Source organism: Gallus gallus, chromosome 4 (assembly GCF_016699485.2).
Source record: "Gallus gallus isolate bGalGal1 chromosome 4, bGalGal1.mat.broiler.GRCg7b, whole genome shotgun sequence".
Lineage (NCBI taxonomy): Eukaryota > Metazoa > Chordata > Aves > Galliformes > Phasianidae > Gallus > Gallus gallus.
Window position 1 is genome coordinate 4,809,373 of NC_052535.1, and position 17,189 is coordinate 4,826,561.

The window sequence follows — 17,189 nt, forward strand, 5'->3', positions numbered from 1 at the left end:
AAATGAAGCCTTAATAACGGAGATAGCAAGGTTCCTCAGCTTGCAGCTTTAAGCAACAAATCATCACTCAAGAACAGAAATTAAATGCTTTTTAAAAGGACAGTCTGTAACCACTGCTCATTATTCCTAATGCAATACACAGACACAGAACCACAGCCAAAATCACGCCGAGCTTGTACAACCACGTAGCAAATAGAATAAATATGTAACTACTCCAAGGAAATAAGTGAAAAAAAAACCCAACGATCAGAAATGGAACCCTTGGCGTGCTGGGCTATAACTGCAGAGGCAGCACTGCCGTGTAGACATTCATGGTTCTGGGAGTGCTGGCTGCTAATCCAAGCAACGCAACTGTTTCCTAAATATCTGTGAATGCATCATCAATTACATAAGCTGCCAGATTTAAACATGGGTTCCCCCAACAACTATGAACCTCTTGCACTTTCATTCACTTGATTTTTTTTTTAATCTCCTACCAAGAGTGGCGTTAGTAAAAGAAGGAAAAAAAAAAATGTATCTAGGAAATAAATAAATGATTCAAGCTGAGCATCTTTCCACAGTGGGTAGTCACCTTCTTTAAGACCTCAATTAATCCACAGAAGACACTCAGCACCTCGGTGGTTGTTGCTTCATTAGACGACACGCAGTGCCACTAACACAGACTAATAATCCACAAAAAATACCACTAAAAGAGATGTACGATTTAATAGAAAAGCACGAACGGTTCAAAAAAGAGCAGGAGGTCACTGGAGCACAAGGCCTGGGCTGCTGGATAATTGCTCCTTTAACAGTACCAGTTTCGCTTTGGCTGGTTTGAAGGTTAAGCACATGTTCATGAAACACACTGACAGCAGCCAAGACGAGCCAAGGACCAACAAGCCCTGATGGGTCCGTCCTCCAAGAAGTCACCATGAAGATGGTGTAGTTGCAGGAGCGTGCACAAGGCCACCAGTGAGCTGTGTGCAGTGACACTAATGTCAACAGCATGAGAAGCCTACTGCGCGTAGGCTTCTGACATTTACAGGGATAAAGAATAATGTGCATCAAGAAACATGGATAGCCAGCAGAGGAGTGAAACGCACAGCCACCTTCTGCCAACAAGCTGGCTGATCTGCAGCAGAGCATGTCCCGCTGTCACAAACAGCCTCGAGTAAGAGGTATGGCCCTGGGCTGGCCCCTGGAGTGGCAGAGCCCTTCCAGAGAAGCCCCACGCAGCTGTGGGAGCTGAAGAATCAGCCACTTAATAGGGTCAATAGGGGAGAACAAGCTACTGGTGATTACCTGCAACAGGAGTAAGGACCAACTCCAGCTACAAGAGCTGCTTAGCATTGGGTGCTATTGCTCTGAGTTCAGACGGCTCACACATCTGCAAGCCAATTCCAAGGACCAATTCTTTTTATCGTGTGTCTGACAAATAGTTGTTTGGCATCATTAGGCATGTCTATCCCTCTCTCAGGTAAGCTCACTAAGACAGGTAGAGAAGATCTAACTCACCCCTTGCCACTCACCTACACACTCTGATCACCTGCAGACAGATTATTATCTTCAACATGAATAAGCCACAGAGAAAACCACAACTCCAACAAATGACAAACATGCTAAAATCAGCAAACATACACTGGGTTACTTGAACACAGGGCTAAAGAGCCCAAATTCTGAGGAATATCATACCACAGCACTGGTATGTGGTGCAAATACAAGGAATCACAGTTATAAAGAAGCCTTAATGCTGGGATGATGTATGGGTAACATAATTGATACCACTGTTTTGACAGGAACAGCTAAAACCTTTTCTTAACATGATGAATGGCCTCAAGTCAGAAGGAGAATTTATGGCAAAACTAGAAAAAAAAAAAAAACCCTAACCCCAAAGCCTCATTTTCCTGCTGTGATGACAGCCAGACACCCTCATGGAGCCACTGAAATGACAGCTCCAGGACCTCAGATATGGGTGCAAGCCACCAATCCACTGGGAAGCTACAGCCACAGAGAATATAAGCAAAAAGCTCTGAAAAGCTGATGTCCATTTCAATGACTGAAAGTAAGCAGCGCACAACCATGAAAGGGTCATTGTTCAACACCTGCCAATAAACCATTTGGAAATGGGAGAAATATCATGAAAGAATCTGGTATGATTCTGCAAACAACAGAAGCAATTACACACCCACTACAGGAGGTAACAGACAGTAAATATTAGGGAGGTAACAAACTTGCAAAGCAGTAATTACATCCTGTGCTATGTGGAGCAAATGACATTGCTTTTACTCTTTGGCTCCCTCCATTATAGGCTGTAATGGATATGCTCACACTCTGTGGTGTAACACGCAGACACACAAGTTAGCTTTAAATCAGCTAACGTGGGGAGAAATCATGAGCCAGGACCACATTCAACAAGGGCAGCAGAAGACCCACGAGAAACCCAGCAGATGCTCCATCACGTGGGTGCTGTCCTCAAGAGCAGTTAGAAGAAACTTCTGTTGAGGCATATCTACATCTCCTTGGACATCTTCCTGAGGGCAGATGTGCAGTCATCCTGCCAGCCTCCCACATCCAGCTATGCCTCCGCAATCCTTCAGCAGCTGCTCACCCTAACTCCATCCCCCTGGGCGTGATGCCTCATTTGTCTGCACATCCATCATCTCATGAATCAAACAGGGTCAAGATTCAGACATTGGTGATTAAGATACTAATATTCTTAGATTCTCAGCTGGAAGGTGTTAAAAGAAAAACCCCCACAACTTCACATATATCTATTTTTGGGATTTTTTATTTTTATTTTTTGTTATTTTTGGTGGGGGGAGACTGAAAACACAGCAACTATGTATATATGAAAATAATCTGTTCAGTAGTTGGCATAAGATAGCTGCAGTAACCATTGTGTTCCCTACACGGAAACATTTAACTTGCTAAATATCATTCTGCAGCACATTCCTGAGTTTAAAAAATGAAAATAATTACAATAATAAAAGCTCACTGACATCAAGCCAGCATAAAGAAAAAGCTCCTTTCTTCCCATGAGGTTTGCTGAGAGAAAGGAAAGCCATCTCTAAGATGACTACCCGCACCAGGATGCTTTTCAGGATAAATTCAAACATGTTTACATTATATAATCACACCAGCTAAATAAACGCTGCTGGTTTACATCTTTCTTTTACGTCCAACTTCATTTCAGGACATTGCATCTAGGATTGCCAGAAACCATAACATCAAGCCTGTCCATAGGCCTTGACTCTGGTTCCAGCTGAGCAATCTGTGATATAACTCAGAGTTTAATAAAGCTGCAAGGAAGCTTTCTTTTCCCCCTAGTTCTCACAAGAAGAGGCTTCAGCTGTGCTAGCAGAAGGCTGTAGCAGCCATAGAGCAAATAGGTCTGAGCACCCAGGCAAGAGAAATCTCCATGCTCCTATCAGGCTTAGTGGGCAGTATCAGTGGTAGGGGGACAGTAGGACTACATGAACTTAGATGTCTTTTCCAACCTTAATGATTCCATGACTCTGCCGGTACATGTGACACAGTTTAACACACAATTCTTGTGCTTCTGTGGACCAATGTTGACTTCCCTCCCTGAATGGCCTTCCAAGTCATTACCAGATACATGATTTTCCACCTTCAGGTTCCCTTGCTTTTCTAATTCTCTTTTACATGCTGCCAGCCTCAAGATGCTTATTACTTGCAATAGATTACTTTGTTTCTGGCATTTCAGAGGGACTGAAGTCAGAGCTCTACATTCCACCTTCAACACAATTTGAGCACCTTTTAAGTCATGCATCCAGAAACAGAAAAAAAATCGCCTCCTTGGCACGAGGGAACAAGTTATAACAACAGCAACAGTAAAAGCGTTTTCCCAACACAACTCTTTTGGAAGGACAATATGAAGGGCAGCAGCACACACCAGTGATGCTCAGTGAGCAGCTCCTTCATCCTCTGCCACCCACAGAAATGAAAGGGTCAGGAGGGATGTGACCACAGCCTCTGAGGATGGTTAGACCTATGTAGGATTATTTTTCCCCCCCTTTTTAGGGAAAATATTAGGATATCAAGTTGCTTTCGGCTCCTTGTGAGGACAAACCTTACAAAATCCTCCTAGCTTGCTTAAATCAGTGCATGCAGTACAGTGAACAGGGAGGAAAGAGGGGTATTTTTTTGTAATACCACTTCCACATTGAAGAAGCTGATGAAAAGCTCTTAGGTATATGTGCAAGAACAATTTCCTCTGCTCCTTTTCATTTGTGCTTTGTTTTCTCCCTGCTCTATTCCAGATGAAGATGTGATTTCTGCTCGGTACCTGAACACCACAATGAACTTGGGGCACAAAAATCCTTACAAGTCAGTAAAAAAGGGAAAAGGAAGGGAACAGGAAGGGAACTGGTGCAGCTGCATTTGCTAACTTTAATATGCAACAAACTTTTTCTGGACAGTTTCATGGTATGCATAAGTGCAGCATAAATTTTGGGATGGGCAGTAGTTGACTGGAAGAACTCTGATACTTACAGTCTTGGAGAAGTAAATTCCTTGTCTAACAGAGAGATTTTACTACCTGAACTAATGATGTTTCATGCTGCTGATCTGAATTAGATTGTGCTGGTTATTAAGAGCTGAGGCTTTGGGGATTCAATAGTAGATCCTCTAAGAAGAGCATCAATAGCAGATGCTTTTCTATGGTGGGAGATGGATGTTCCCCATCCCACAGCAACCATCATTTTCACACACTTTCCCAGCAGCAGCAGCTGACCACACCAGCTCAGATCTCAATATCCAAAGAGAACCGAGCTGCTGCAGTCAGAGCAGACGCTGCAGCATTTGCATCCCCACAGATATCTGACAAATCCTAATCCTACTTGGGGGCCTAGACTGAAGCAAAGCAGTGATCAGAAATCCCTCCTGCAAAAGGCTGTGAGAGGGGATGCAGAGCCGTTCCTTGACAAGCATGAGCAAAGCAGGAGGTCCAACTTGGCTCACCAACCGTGACGCCTCAATCCCCAGAAAACAGGCACAAAACCCACTTAAATCTGCTCCAGTGCATCTGCAGGCAGATTTCTCCTCAGCAAGACAGAATTCCTCCTTGTCTTACCATCAAATTTGAATGCCTGAAGCCTTTTGAGCATGATTCTTTCAGTAGGAGTACGAATTTCTAAACTTTTTGATCTGCTGAACATTTCTGAAACATGCACTCTTTGGGTCAAACACACACAGTAATTTTTTCCACGTCTCCTCAAAATATTTGCACAGAACGCTCCCCCTTGACCTAAAAGAGTAATTGGATTAACAGCTAGCAGTAATAGGCTGTTATCCTTTGAAAAGATGAGCCGAGATAAGGCTGTATTTAGATCATTGTGCACACCAAAGACAATGACATCCAACATCAGAAAATTCTACTAAGAGTGTGGCTTCTCTTTCCCCATGCAGAAAAGGCACTGCATTCTGCACACAGCCTTATTTCCCAGCTGCTCTGGCCCTTCGGCGATGCAGCTGCCCACAACTGCTTTTCTACTCTGGTTTGGGACAGCTGCATTTTCCTCTCTGGGTGTTGCTAGGTGGTGCTTTCAGTCTTCTGCATGCAAGGTGTGGTCAGGATGCACACCCCTGCTCCTCAAGGGCCTGAGCAACACCCACAACTTGCTTACAAGCAGGGTAGGCCCACCGTCTTCTCCTCCCCAGCTACCAGACCTGCAGTTTGGCTACGCCGGACCAATTCAGCTCCGCAGCTCGGTTCATCACTTCGCCACGCTTGCCACTGAATGAATCAGTATTGCATCCTTGCCTACTCCGAGTGGCTTTCTGCTTTCCCCATCTGCCAAAGTAAACGCAAGCTGGCTGCTTTCCAATCAGGTGGGCTGCTCCATGCACCACCACACATGAGATAGTAATTCACAGTGTACGATTCATCGCTCTGAAGCATCTGCTGAGAGCCATGGGCACACGGACAGGTGTAGAGCTGTAGGCAATCCCACAGCATTACTAGGGTCGCTTTTTGGAGAGCAGCTGAACAACCCCTTCCTGACTGCACGACCACCAAAAGGCACTGCAATGCATGAAGTTCTGGCTGCCATTAAAAGAGCCAGAGAAGAAGCATGGAATGCCTCTGTTCCTAAGAAAATATCCTTACATTGTGGTGAAAGCCAAGAGGAGGTTGCAAGAGAGCTGCCAGGATGGTCCAGTGATGAGTGGGAAGCTGACAGCTTATGGGAGAGCTTTGGAGAGCTGTGGTTCACTATTTATGAATCACAGAATCATGGAATCATTAAGGTTAGAAAAGGCCACTAAGATCATCTAGTTCAACCATGAAACAGTGGAATGCTCTTGTGCAATGTAACTTTATTTATTAATGCAGCCCTATTTGGAGCTGGGAGAATAAAATGACAAAAGAAGCCAACAGAAATAGAAATGCCTGTAGCTTTCCTTGCTATTTATAAAGCATCTATTGACAGCACCAGAGCTACAAAAAGGAAACAAATTTCCCTTGAGGTGAAGGGAAAAAAAGTGTAACACTGATAGGAATCAGAATAATCTTGGAGGAGGAAGGAACAGTACCCAGCCAAAGGCAACAAAATCCTCAAATAAAAGACCAAATCTCTCCTGGAAACCTGAAAGTAGGAACAGCCATACCTCCTGGGAAGCAGGAGATGAACAGCAGCAGTCCTCCAAAATTCTGTTTCAGAGGCTGTCCACTGCTGCAGCTCTTGGGCATTTTGCTTGGAAGAAAGGGGCAAGAATGGAAGCGCCATTCAGGAAGGTGACACCTCCCAATTATTTGCCTCATTTACTGTGGATTAACAAAAGGAGGGAGGCAAGAAATGAAGTGTTTTAAAATTGAAACCCATTACAGAAAGAGCTGTTCTGAGAAATGGCCTCCGAGGAAATCTTTCAAACCAAAGCACAGAAAACTAATCAGTAGGAGTGAAAACCCTTGGCGTGCCAGGGAGAGCAGCACGGTTGCACTGCCTCAGGAGGCAGTGGGCACCTGTGGGCTGCTGCTTCAATGAAACAGGAGGCTCTTCTAAACATACACGTATATGTATATGAAGGCTGCTCCAAAAGTAATACCTCCTGTTTCATTATGTTGGCCCATGTCAGTGGCGTATGTTGGTGGGATGGTAGATTTGCACCAGCACAGCACGCAGGCTCTTATTCATTGCTGGTGAAAATACATAGCTCATGGTGGTATGTTGAAAAACAGTGTTGTGTAGTTGAGAATTTGCTCTATCAAACAGTGTTATTGCACTCTTTGTATTTGTTGTAGTATCCATGGAAATAAATAGCAGGCACTACTTTTGGAGCAACCTACAAACTGACAACACTTCGTTTGTAACACAGCCCAATGAAAGACTGCAGTTTTCTCCTGCTGCTCTTTTCTTGTGCTAAAGCTTTCGTTAAACTTAACTCCATCCACAATTGGTTTCTGCAACTCCATTTTCCAGTTAATTGTTCACCCTTCAGAACACAATCCAACCATAGTCCCAACGGAGTCACTCATACAACCAAGAGAAGCTGCTGCCTGCACTGCCATCTATATTTGCCTGCACAGCACCTCCTGCAGAAGCCACTGCCTGAGCAGCCAGCAGCTCTCTGACACCAAAGATGCGATTGAATGAATTTAACCATGAGCCAACTTACTTACATTCCTCTGTCCCAGGAAGCATTAAGCCATTGTATTCACTTGAATGGAGTATCATCTGAGAAGGACGTGCAACAATACCATTTTTTCCCTCCTCTTCCCAAAAAGGACCACACTTCAAAAACTTCATTTGACAAACGTTCAGCACTGGTGCTTGAGAGTATTTTTTCCCATCTCTACACTAACCTAAATCCCTTTGGACATCCTTCAAATCCATGTGCATTGATGCTATCGCTGCTGTACAACTACAGTGCACTTGCTGCACATACACAGAGGGGTTTTGCTTTTCACTGTAAATCAATTTAATCAGCACCATGCCAAATCAGCACAAGATTAAGCTACATGATCTCCTGCTACCACCCACCTTAATGATCATGCTCAGAGAGAGCAGCTTCATGTTCTGTCTATCGAGACCAATCTCAGCCACCCAACTTCCTTTTGTACAACGTTGTGGTGCTTCCACACAGTGGACAGCGTGGCCACAAGCAGCTTAACTGCACCAGAACTACAATAATTTCCATTCACCCTGACTTCAAATTACGGTCATGGACAGCAGGAATGATGTTGCTGCCTTGCTGTGAGCACAAACATGCAGTGACTTGGCTAATGAAAGCAAGGTCAGGGAGCATACGAGGAGGACTTTCACTGTCCATTTATTCCTGTTTGATGAGAGGGGCACACAGCAGGACCCCAGGCTGCTTGCATCACAGCAAGCATGATGCTCCCAGCCCCTCTCTTGGACAGCAAATGGCAAAATGATCAAATAAAGCTATTCTGGTCAAACTGAAATAACAGTAGGGTTTGTTGCCTTTATGTCTATATATCTTTACATTACATTGCCTATACTTGCATTGGTGTTCAGCAATGTAAATGCTATAAAGAGTAACCCAAGGTAACAAGCACAGTAGAGCTCTATGAAGAAACAATCACCACATTTCACATTTTGGTGCATGGAATGAATAATGCACTTCTCTGCTCGTAACAGCCTATCAAAGGTAGCAAAGACAAATGGCACTTTGAGAATAAAAGACATCGTGTCAATACTGAGGCATCAACTATCTTCTAGTGGTCTAGCATGTAGCAAGCGGTCTTCATTTTAGCAGAGGTGAAAGCCACTCTTTTTAACACACAGTTGGAGTTGGGGAGCGGTCCCTAGGGATACCACAGTCCCATTTTGTACTGCTTTGAAACCATCTGTATTAGACACAAATCACTATTTGGTGCCATTACCATATTTATGCCTACTGGGCCTTTACATTGCTCAAAATAAATTAGAAGCTTATTCTGGAAGTTGGTTCTAACACTTGCAAATGCGGAAAGGGCTTTTTGTTGCTGTAGATGTTTGAAACTTGTGGATTTGCACCACCTTCAGTTAAATAGGAAAGAAAAAACATCAAGAAAAGCTTCAGAGCAATTTGCAATACTTGAAAACTTGGCTCATACATCTGTCAAAACAAGTGCTTGAGTATGTAGGTCCTGCAAACACTCATTACTGAGCTTCGCACTGCTTTGGACAATTCAATTTTGCAAAGAGTGAGCTCAGCAGTACTTGCACGGTTCCTAATTACCTGTATTGGAGTCCTTCCATTGCTCCCTGCCCTGGGTGCCACATAAGCACTCGTATTATTTTTAATATTAGCCCCCACGACTTCATCTGCATCTCAAGTGACTGCTGGAGAACAGAAAAGACATTTTAAAGGTTTCTTGTAGAATTAATTTAAGAAATGAGGTCTTTGTAGGTTCAAAAAAAATCCTCCTTTCCTTTTACTTTTCAGTCTCCCGTAATTTCCACGTTACCGATGCACTGTGCTCCTGAAATGAAACTCTAAAGAGACTTCTGTAAAACTTTATTAGCATTTCTGCCTGCCCTTACCTATTAATTTTCCAGCAGTTACACAACTGACAAGGCTGACTCTCTTACTGCCGCACTATGCCCCACATTAAGGAGAACGGAACAAAGGCAGCAGAGATGCTGTCCCACCCCAATCTGCCTCCAACAGGTCCCAGCTTTGGTCTCTTGGGACCAAACCCATGCAAAGCCATCTCTAGGAGGAAGGAGATAGTGACTTTGAGCTGCTTCTCCTTGTCCTGAGCTGCCATGCAGACGTGGGATGAGGCTGTCCTGGGTGCCCATGGATCTCCGGGCTGCTGAACGCACTGATCAGAGATGACTCACTGTCACTCTCACACACAATAAAATGGCTCTGTCAATTTTTCTGACTTGAATTATTGCTGTAATTGTTGTATCTCACAGCTGAGGAGCTGCCACCAGCTCTGACTCAATTGCCAAGAGCTGCGTTGGGCTGCTCATGCCGCTGGGGCTCAGACCTTGCCTTTACCCATCAGAAGTCATTCTTTCCCACCAGGTAAGACAACAAAAGAGAGCTTCCCTTGGCCAAATCTGACAGATCTGCGCTGAAGTTTCTCTCCAGGAATGCTTTGCATATCATGTATTAATAGAGTCTGACGAACGGCTTGAGCTTCACATCACGGCTAGACAAAGTGTCATGCTGCGGGCACTGCCTGGAAAGGCACTTGAAATAGCTGTGGGTGAGCAAAACAGAAGCTGTATGGAGAGCTGACATGTTGTACGGTCACTGTGTTCCATTTGTTTATTCTCAGAAAAGTGAAAATAATGGGCATTTGGCTGAATTTTTAGGGAAAAGGAGGCTAAGATCTCAACACTCGTTCCCTTCAGTAAATATCCAGCCACACACAGCAAAGCAGAGACCCAGAACAAGAAACATAAGGTAATTAAGAGCTCCACAGAAGCTTGCAGGGAATCAAAGTGTAATCGGACACAAGCTGCATAAACACAAGTTCAACACTTGCTTAAACAAATGCTCTCCAGAGTCCCCCACCTCCTCACCACCCACACTCAGCACTGTTTCAGCTGCAACCTGACCATGCAACTCTTACCCAAGCTCAATCAGAACTCCTTAGCGCCACAACCTCCATGCAGGGAAGGCCCTGTCCACGCACAACATGGAAGCACCATGGTTGCAAAATCACAGTAAATCAAAGCTGCAGCTGGAGAACACCTGGTGGTGTATTTGCAGCACACCTGAGACTTCACAGCACTTCTCAACAGCCACAGGACTATGCCTGCACTGCCTACATCTCTCACCAGATGAACACTGCATCTAGACAATGACATCTCTTTGATGTTGGAGGACAAACTTCAAAAATGAAGGAATGCTTTCCTTCATTTAAATGATCTATTTAAAACGAAAGCATCCTACTCCCTTTCAGTGCATTTTTTTTTATCCTCTAACATGCCATGGCACGATTACAGCTTTAAATATTTACTTGACATTATCTCGCACCTGGCAAATGTAGTTTGATACTCCCAAGAAAGTCCCCTGCAGGATTTAGTCATCCACTGGTCCTTGCGCAGTTGCAAGGGATCCCATTCACTATTTCACAACCATAACTCTCTCCAAGTCAATCCTGCCAAGTCTAAGAGGTTTTTCAATGATTACATTACCAGTGATGAGGTGCAGAAACCACATTAGTATCTGACTTCCCGCAGAAGTTCAGTCTTTTTTCCTCCATTATGACATCTCAGTTTCTATGTTATTCAAACCCATACAAAGCCTGGCTTTTATTCTCTTACCGCTCATTCTCTTATTGTTAATTAACTATTTTATACTCCAAATTCCCATATTTAAGATAAGTTCCCGTTGTCACAATAGCCCTGTAAGTGAATCATTACAAGTATAACGCTTCCATAAATAACACATTACAAGATTTAAAATAAATATTTTTTGTACAGTTATTGCAACACAATTGTCCTACGTGTAATAGAAATTGTGCACCCATGAAATTAAACCGCAGAAAAAAATTAATTTTCAAAGGCTTCATTCTCTGAAAAACTTCTTGCATTTAATTCTTTTTGCTCACTGTTTTTTCCTTTTTGATCCTAAAATAGAAAGTAGAATACTAAAATAAATAAAAATGACAGCCTTTCGGTAGAGAGCTGAGGTAATGAACAGCAACCAAATTGCTCTGAAGACCAGAGAGGAGGAAAGCAAACACGCCAATGTCTGCCAACAAACCAGTGGCAGCAGAACCATATTGCCAGACAAGCCTTTGGGAAAACTTCATAGAGTCAACTCCATGACTCTCTCTATAGGAGTTCACCGTTTCCCAGGGACGTGAGTGATGCTCTTCTGCTCAGGGCAGGGGCAGAATGGTCTGCGTAGATCTATGACCATACTACTGGGAGCTGAGAGATGGGGTAGAGAGGCTGGGAGGATGACACACAATTCATCATCTCTGATGGCAGCAGCACACCCACACAGGAAGTTAGCATCCTAAAGGGCCTCAAAAGCAATACCAAACACCTTCAGGATTGGAATTTAAAAGCAGGGTCCTGACCATCAGTGATCTCCATGCATTTTTAGAACAGGGAGGGCAAAATGTCAAGTGTGGTTCATCGCTAATTGCATCTCCACATTTCTCCCTCCTGGAAGACACAGCAAATGCAATTACGCTTTGATTTGATGTCACTAAGCCTTTTGCAATTAATTCATTTATGCTCTCAAAGAATCCTCTGATAATGGAGAGCTCTGCACAGACCCCTGGGTCCATATCAGCTTGGGCTGACATGTATGAAGGCTACAGCAAGTGCCTGTTTCCATACTCTTCCCTCTGCCTTCTCACAGGTTGCCAGGTCCATAGTTAACAATTCATTGCTCACCTCCTGCTGGTAAATGACCCCATGCTGATGACACATCCCTGATGATTAGCATTAGCACAAATGAAATACAACTTCATTGTGAGCTTTGGCTGGGTGGGTGGATTGGATGGATGGCTGGATGGGTGAGTGGATGGATGAGTGAGTGAGGATACTTCTTCCTCACACTGAAATTGTTAGAAAAGTCCACACTTCTTTGGCTGACCCAACTTTTCCTTCAGTGGAATGCACTGTAAAACCTGTCCCTGATTTCCTCCCAAGTGGCCTTTAAAACACTGTCAATTCATCCTGCTTAGTCAGCATCACACACAGAAAGCTATTAAAGCCTGAGCCCTAAGAACTAATCTCTCACAGGCACTCGTGCCCACCCCACAGAGCAGTGACACAACATACAGGAGTTGTTCCAGGCACCACTGCACAGCCAATGTTTAAATTTTCTTCATACCTAAACCAGCAAGATTGTAATTTTATTTTTGGCTCATTCTTTATCACAGGGCTAATAAGGCCTGGTCAGATAAGGCTACCGCAGGCTACCCAAGGCTAAATAACCCAAATACACACCTCCAGCTCACAGCACTTTGCTGTCACTTCTGTTGGCATATGGAGAGCTTAGATGAAAACAGGAAAATACTGGGTAAAAACTATTCCAGAAAAAGCTGAATATTTATGGCTTGTACACAGAAGCCTGACTGGCAAGTGAGTGCTTTAGGTAAGATAAAAGGAGTGACAGAAGAGTAACTTTTATTTGCACAGCATACGTTTAATGAATGCATCAACATTTGCAGATGATTAGAGCAAACCTAAGCATTCCAGCTGTAATTTTGAAGGGTTTGGACTTTATTTATTCCTTTTCTTTTTTTTCCCTCCCGCATCGTTGCAACTAAATATAATTTTTGGCTTTTGCAAAGGCCTATTTCCATTTATAGCATCCAGATGACAGGCTGGGGACGATATCTTCCTAGCTGAGGCATCTGCCTCCTTGACAAAGGGAGAGATAATCACGTTGGGCGAAACAGGCTCGGCGTCTGTGACAAGCTTAAGATGTCAGAAACAGGAGCACGGCGTCTTGTCCCTCTGGACATTTTTTTTCTTGAGAAATTTAGCCACATCTCATGCAAAACGCAGCCAGCTTGCAGCGCTGCTCTGCTGCCAGCAACAGGGAAAGGGAGGAGGGATGAGGCAGGGGACCGCTCTGTTTCCGAGGCTGCCACAGCTTCTATTTAATTGCTTGCTTATTTATTTAATTACAGCAGCAACAAGAGCATCTGGTTGAGCTGCCAGCATGCTTTTCCTGAAACAACTCAGTGCACTGAGATTACTTGTGCTGGACATTCCTCCTTCCCTGCTGGATCTCTACCAAAGCACAGAGCAGCCCTTCTGTGTCTCCATCAAGGAGCAGCAAGGTGCCATGGGGGGGCTGCAGGAGGGGAGGAGGGCCAGGACACAAGGGATCTGATAAGGATCAAGGCTGGAGAAGCATCTCCAGGCGGATTCAGTTCTCAGATTTGAATGAATGCCTCCAGTGTGAGTCCTGCTGCCTCTCAGATCAGCACTGAGCGATGGCACATCCCCCCCCAACACTCATTAAGTCCTGCTTTTTTCCATTATAGATCAAACATTCTGGAGCCTCGGATCAAAATATGCAGCACTTATGAGGCAGATCAAGGTGCTGCTTTCTCTTCTGAGATGGGCCATTTGCTGCCGCAAAATGCCACCAAGTGAATCTGAGAGTCACATTAACCCATAAGTGATTGCATTCTGCAGATGGCTGTTGGTATAAATACTCTAACCAGCATTCAAAGCATTTTTAAGATCCCGTTTTGTCATGATTTGTGATGTACCATGAGGAAGCTCCACTATTCTGACTCTTCACAGAGTTCTGAGTTAACGAGACTATGAAAACGTTTCCAACATTATTTCCCAAGAAACTTTGAAATGAGCCCAGACTCAGAAGGAATGAAAAAATGCCATAGAAACTTTTGCTGACACTATAACATCTTCCTTGAGAGCAACACTACAGTTCCAGCTATAGACTACTACTTATGGCAAAGGTTGTATTTACCATGTCAGTGCTACACCAGCAGATGAAATTGCATCTGAATTCACTGAAGCAAAGGTACAGCCCCCACCCCACCTCCACCTGTCCTCACTCAATGCTGAAGAGTGCAGAACTCCGGACTCCTCACCACTTCTCTCTCAGGATAATCACATTTCTTTTCTGCTGAAGCAGTCCTTCTCCCTGTTCCTGCTTTACGCTGGGACCAACAGCTTGTCCTGCACTATGGATCCTGTGACAGAACAGACTCTCACAACATGTGCCTCCTTCTGACACTGACTTAGCAGCTTCTGCAGGAAGACTGAATGCTTTGCTGAGATTTGAATGATGGGAGAATGCAGCCAAAGTGCTGCTACCACAGAGATGGCTATAAACAATGTATTTTTATCTCCTTCAGTTCTCAGTTCAGTGTATAACAGGTTAAATTGAGTGCCAGTGGTCTACGCTCACCCATTTAATTACAGCCTTATTAAAACATTATAGCTAAAGGAAAAGGTCCAAATCTACTCCTGGAAGCATTTAATTGTGACTCCAGTCCTACCCCATCAGTCCAAGGAGATTTAGTTCTAAAGCTCTACAATCGTAAAGATGAAGATTTGAAATACATTTGAAAAATGTGTCAATCACTTTTCACACTCCCTTCAACATTCAGCAAAGAATGACAGCAGAACAAACCAGTAGAGGCCTCCGGGGCTTCTAGTCCTTCTCTGTGACATAACTCCATAAGACTCATAGATTCACTAAGGTTGGAAAAAACCTCATCTAATCCAGTCATCTAAAAAGATCATCTAATCCAATCATCCACCCACCAATTATTGCCCAATGACCACATCCCTCAGTGCCACATCTCCATGTTCTATGCACATCTCCAAGGACGGTGACCCCTCAGTCCCTGGACAGCTGTGCCACTGCATCACTGCTCTTCCAGAGAAGGTCTTCCTGATATCCAACCCAGACCTCCCCTGGTGCAACTGGACAGCATTCCCTCTCATCCTATCAAGCTGCTCTGTTTTCTTCTATCTTACCCATTTGGGTTAGGCCAGTGAATACATTCTCTGTAAAGCAAGAGTCATGAACAGCACGAAATCATTGGGATCACCCTCTCTTTGAAACACTGACACTGCCGGGTACTAAAACAGAGATGTCCTGGAAATGTACATACATAGAAATGCCAGGAGAAGGCAGGAGGTGTGGAAGGAGGGGTGGTACAAAAGGACAGAAATTCTACCTGTGTTTCATCTCTCCCCTCTCCCTCCCTGTTTTCCTTAGTGCTATTTTCCCTCGTGACTCCATCAATCATAAAGAAAAACAAAACCTACTCCTCCCATCCCACCATATTCCTTCTGCCTAGTGCTGCAGGGAGTTGGGCAACAGCTATGCTGAAACCACAGTTCAGATCTGGCTGTCCCTCACCATCAGACCCAAGCATGCACCATTCACCCTTCCCATTGCAAGGGGACAGACCCAACCAACACCCACAGGCTAGAAGGGAGCAGTGGCCAGGTCTAAGCCATCAGAGGACTGAGGATCTGGTAGGTACCACAGTATATCATTTAAATGCAGATGCTTCTAGTCCAACTACTTAAGGTTTAACCCGTTAGTTAGGGAAGTCATCTGTTTCCCTTGTTGTGCTCAGACCTGCTCCTTGTCATCTGCCAACAATTTCATGATTAAAAATGATCATCAAAATAATAAACAGCTACAGCAGGCTTGTCCAGTGCACGGCAAAGAACAGAATCACAGAGTCATTATGGTTGGAAGAGACCACTAAGATCATCTAGGCCAACTATAGATTTGGTAACCCGTTTCCCAAATACATTTTCATACTGGCTTTGGCAAAGTTCGACCACTCTGGTGAATGGCAAGTTTTAATAACCATGAGCACACCTCAGCATACGACACAGCCCAGGATACAACTCAGATGTTAAAAAAAAAATCTCTGCTGGAGACTCTCTCCCTGGATGTCACGAAAACCCAAAGCAATTACAGAAGCAAATAAATTATTAAGAGAGAAAAGTGACAGCTCTGGGAACTGATGCAGATCCCTGTGTGAATCTCGGTTGTTACTGACAGAAAGTTATTGTTCAGCAGGTGGTTGGTAATGGGTAAGAAATGAGAAGTTGGTCCTGTTTTGAATGCCCCCCTCACCAGTCACAGAAGAAAGGAGCAACACAAGTTAGGGGTTTGGTGGCTGTCTGTCCCTTTGTTCTGCTCCAGACAAACCACCAAATGCTCACTCTGGAGCAGAGGTTGCCCTTCCAGCACCCATTCTCTTCCAAGCTGCCTGCAGTGCTGTGCTCCCTGCTCCCAAGGAGCACTGCCTTATCTTTCCCCCCCACCTCCAGCCCCACTCCATGGGCTCCACCCCTGGAAACACAGCCTGGGTGGCAGGCAAATAAAGCAAGCTGTGCACCCACATGCTCTGCCTTAAATTGATTTCCAGTTCTCACATTGGAGTAAATTTAAAACTTGTAAACTTCTGCTGCCCTTGGCACTCTTGACATCTACGTATTTTCCCATTTCTATTTCTTTTGCTTAGACTCCCGTTCCTCTCGTGCTGTGCATCTGACACAGGACTTGCCAGAAAGGACATGAGTGGGAGAAGATACCCAACAGGAGATGAATGAAAACTTTCAAATCAAACTTTAAAAAAAAAACAGAAAAGCAGAATTTCCAGCCCAAGATTTTTCCTGTATTCAGACTATGACTTTTTTTTTTTCCCCTCCTAGTTGAAATCTTTCCAAGAAAACAGACACGAGGTAAAAAGGAGACAGAGGAAGAAAGCACTAAAGAGGGGAAGTTTGTGGGTGGTGTTTTCA

At 44.2% G+C, this 17,189-nt stretch overlaps 1 protein-coding gene across 5 annotated transcripts in view; it reads right to left on the reverse strand.

The window, feature by feature from the left end:
• Positions 1-17,189, reverse strand: part of FGF13 (fibroblast growth factor 13) — a 272,223-nt gene that overhangs the window by 105,915 nt on the left and 149,119 nt on the right. The gene's annotated exons all lie outside the window — the stretch shown is intronic.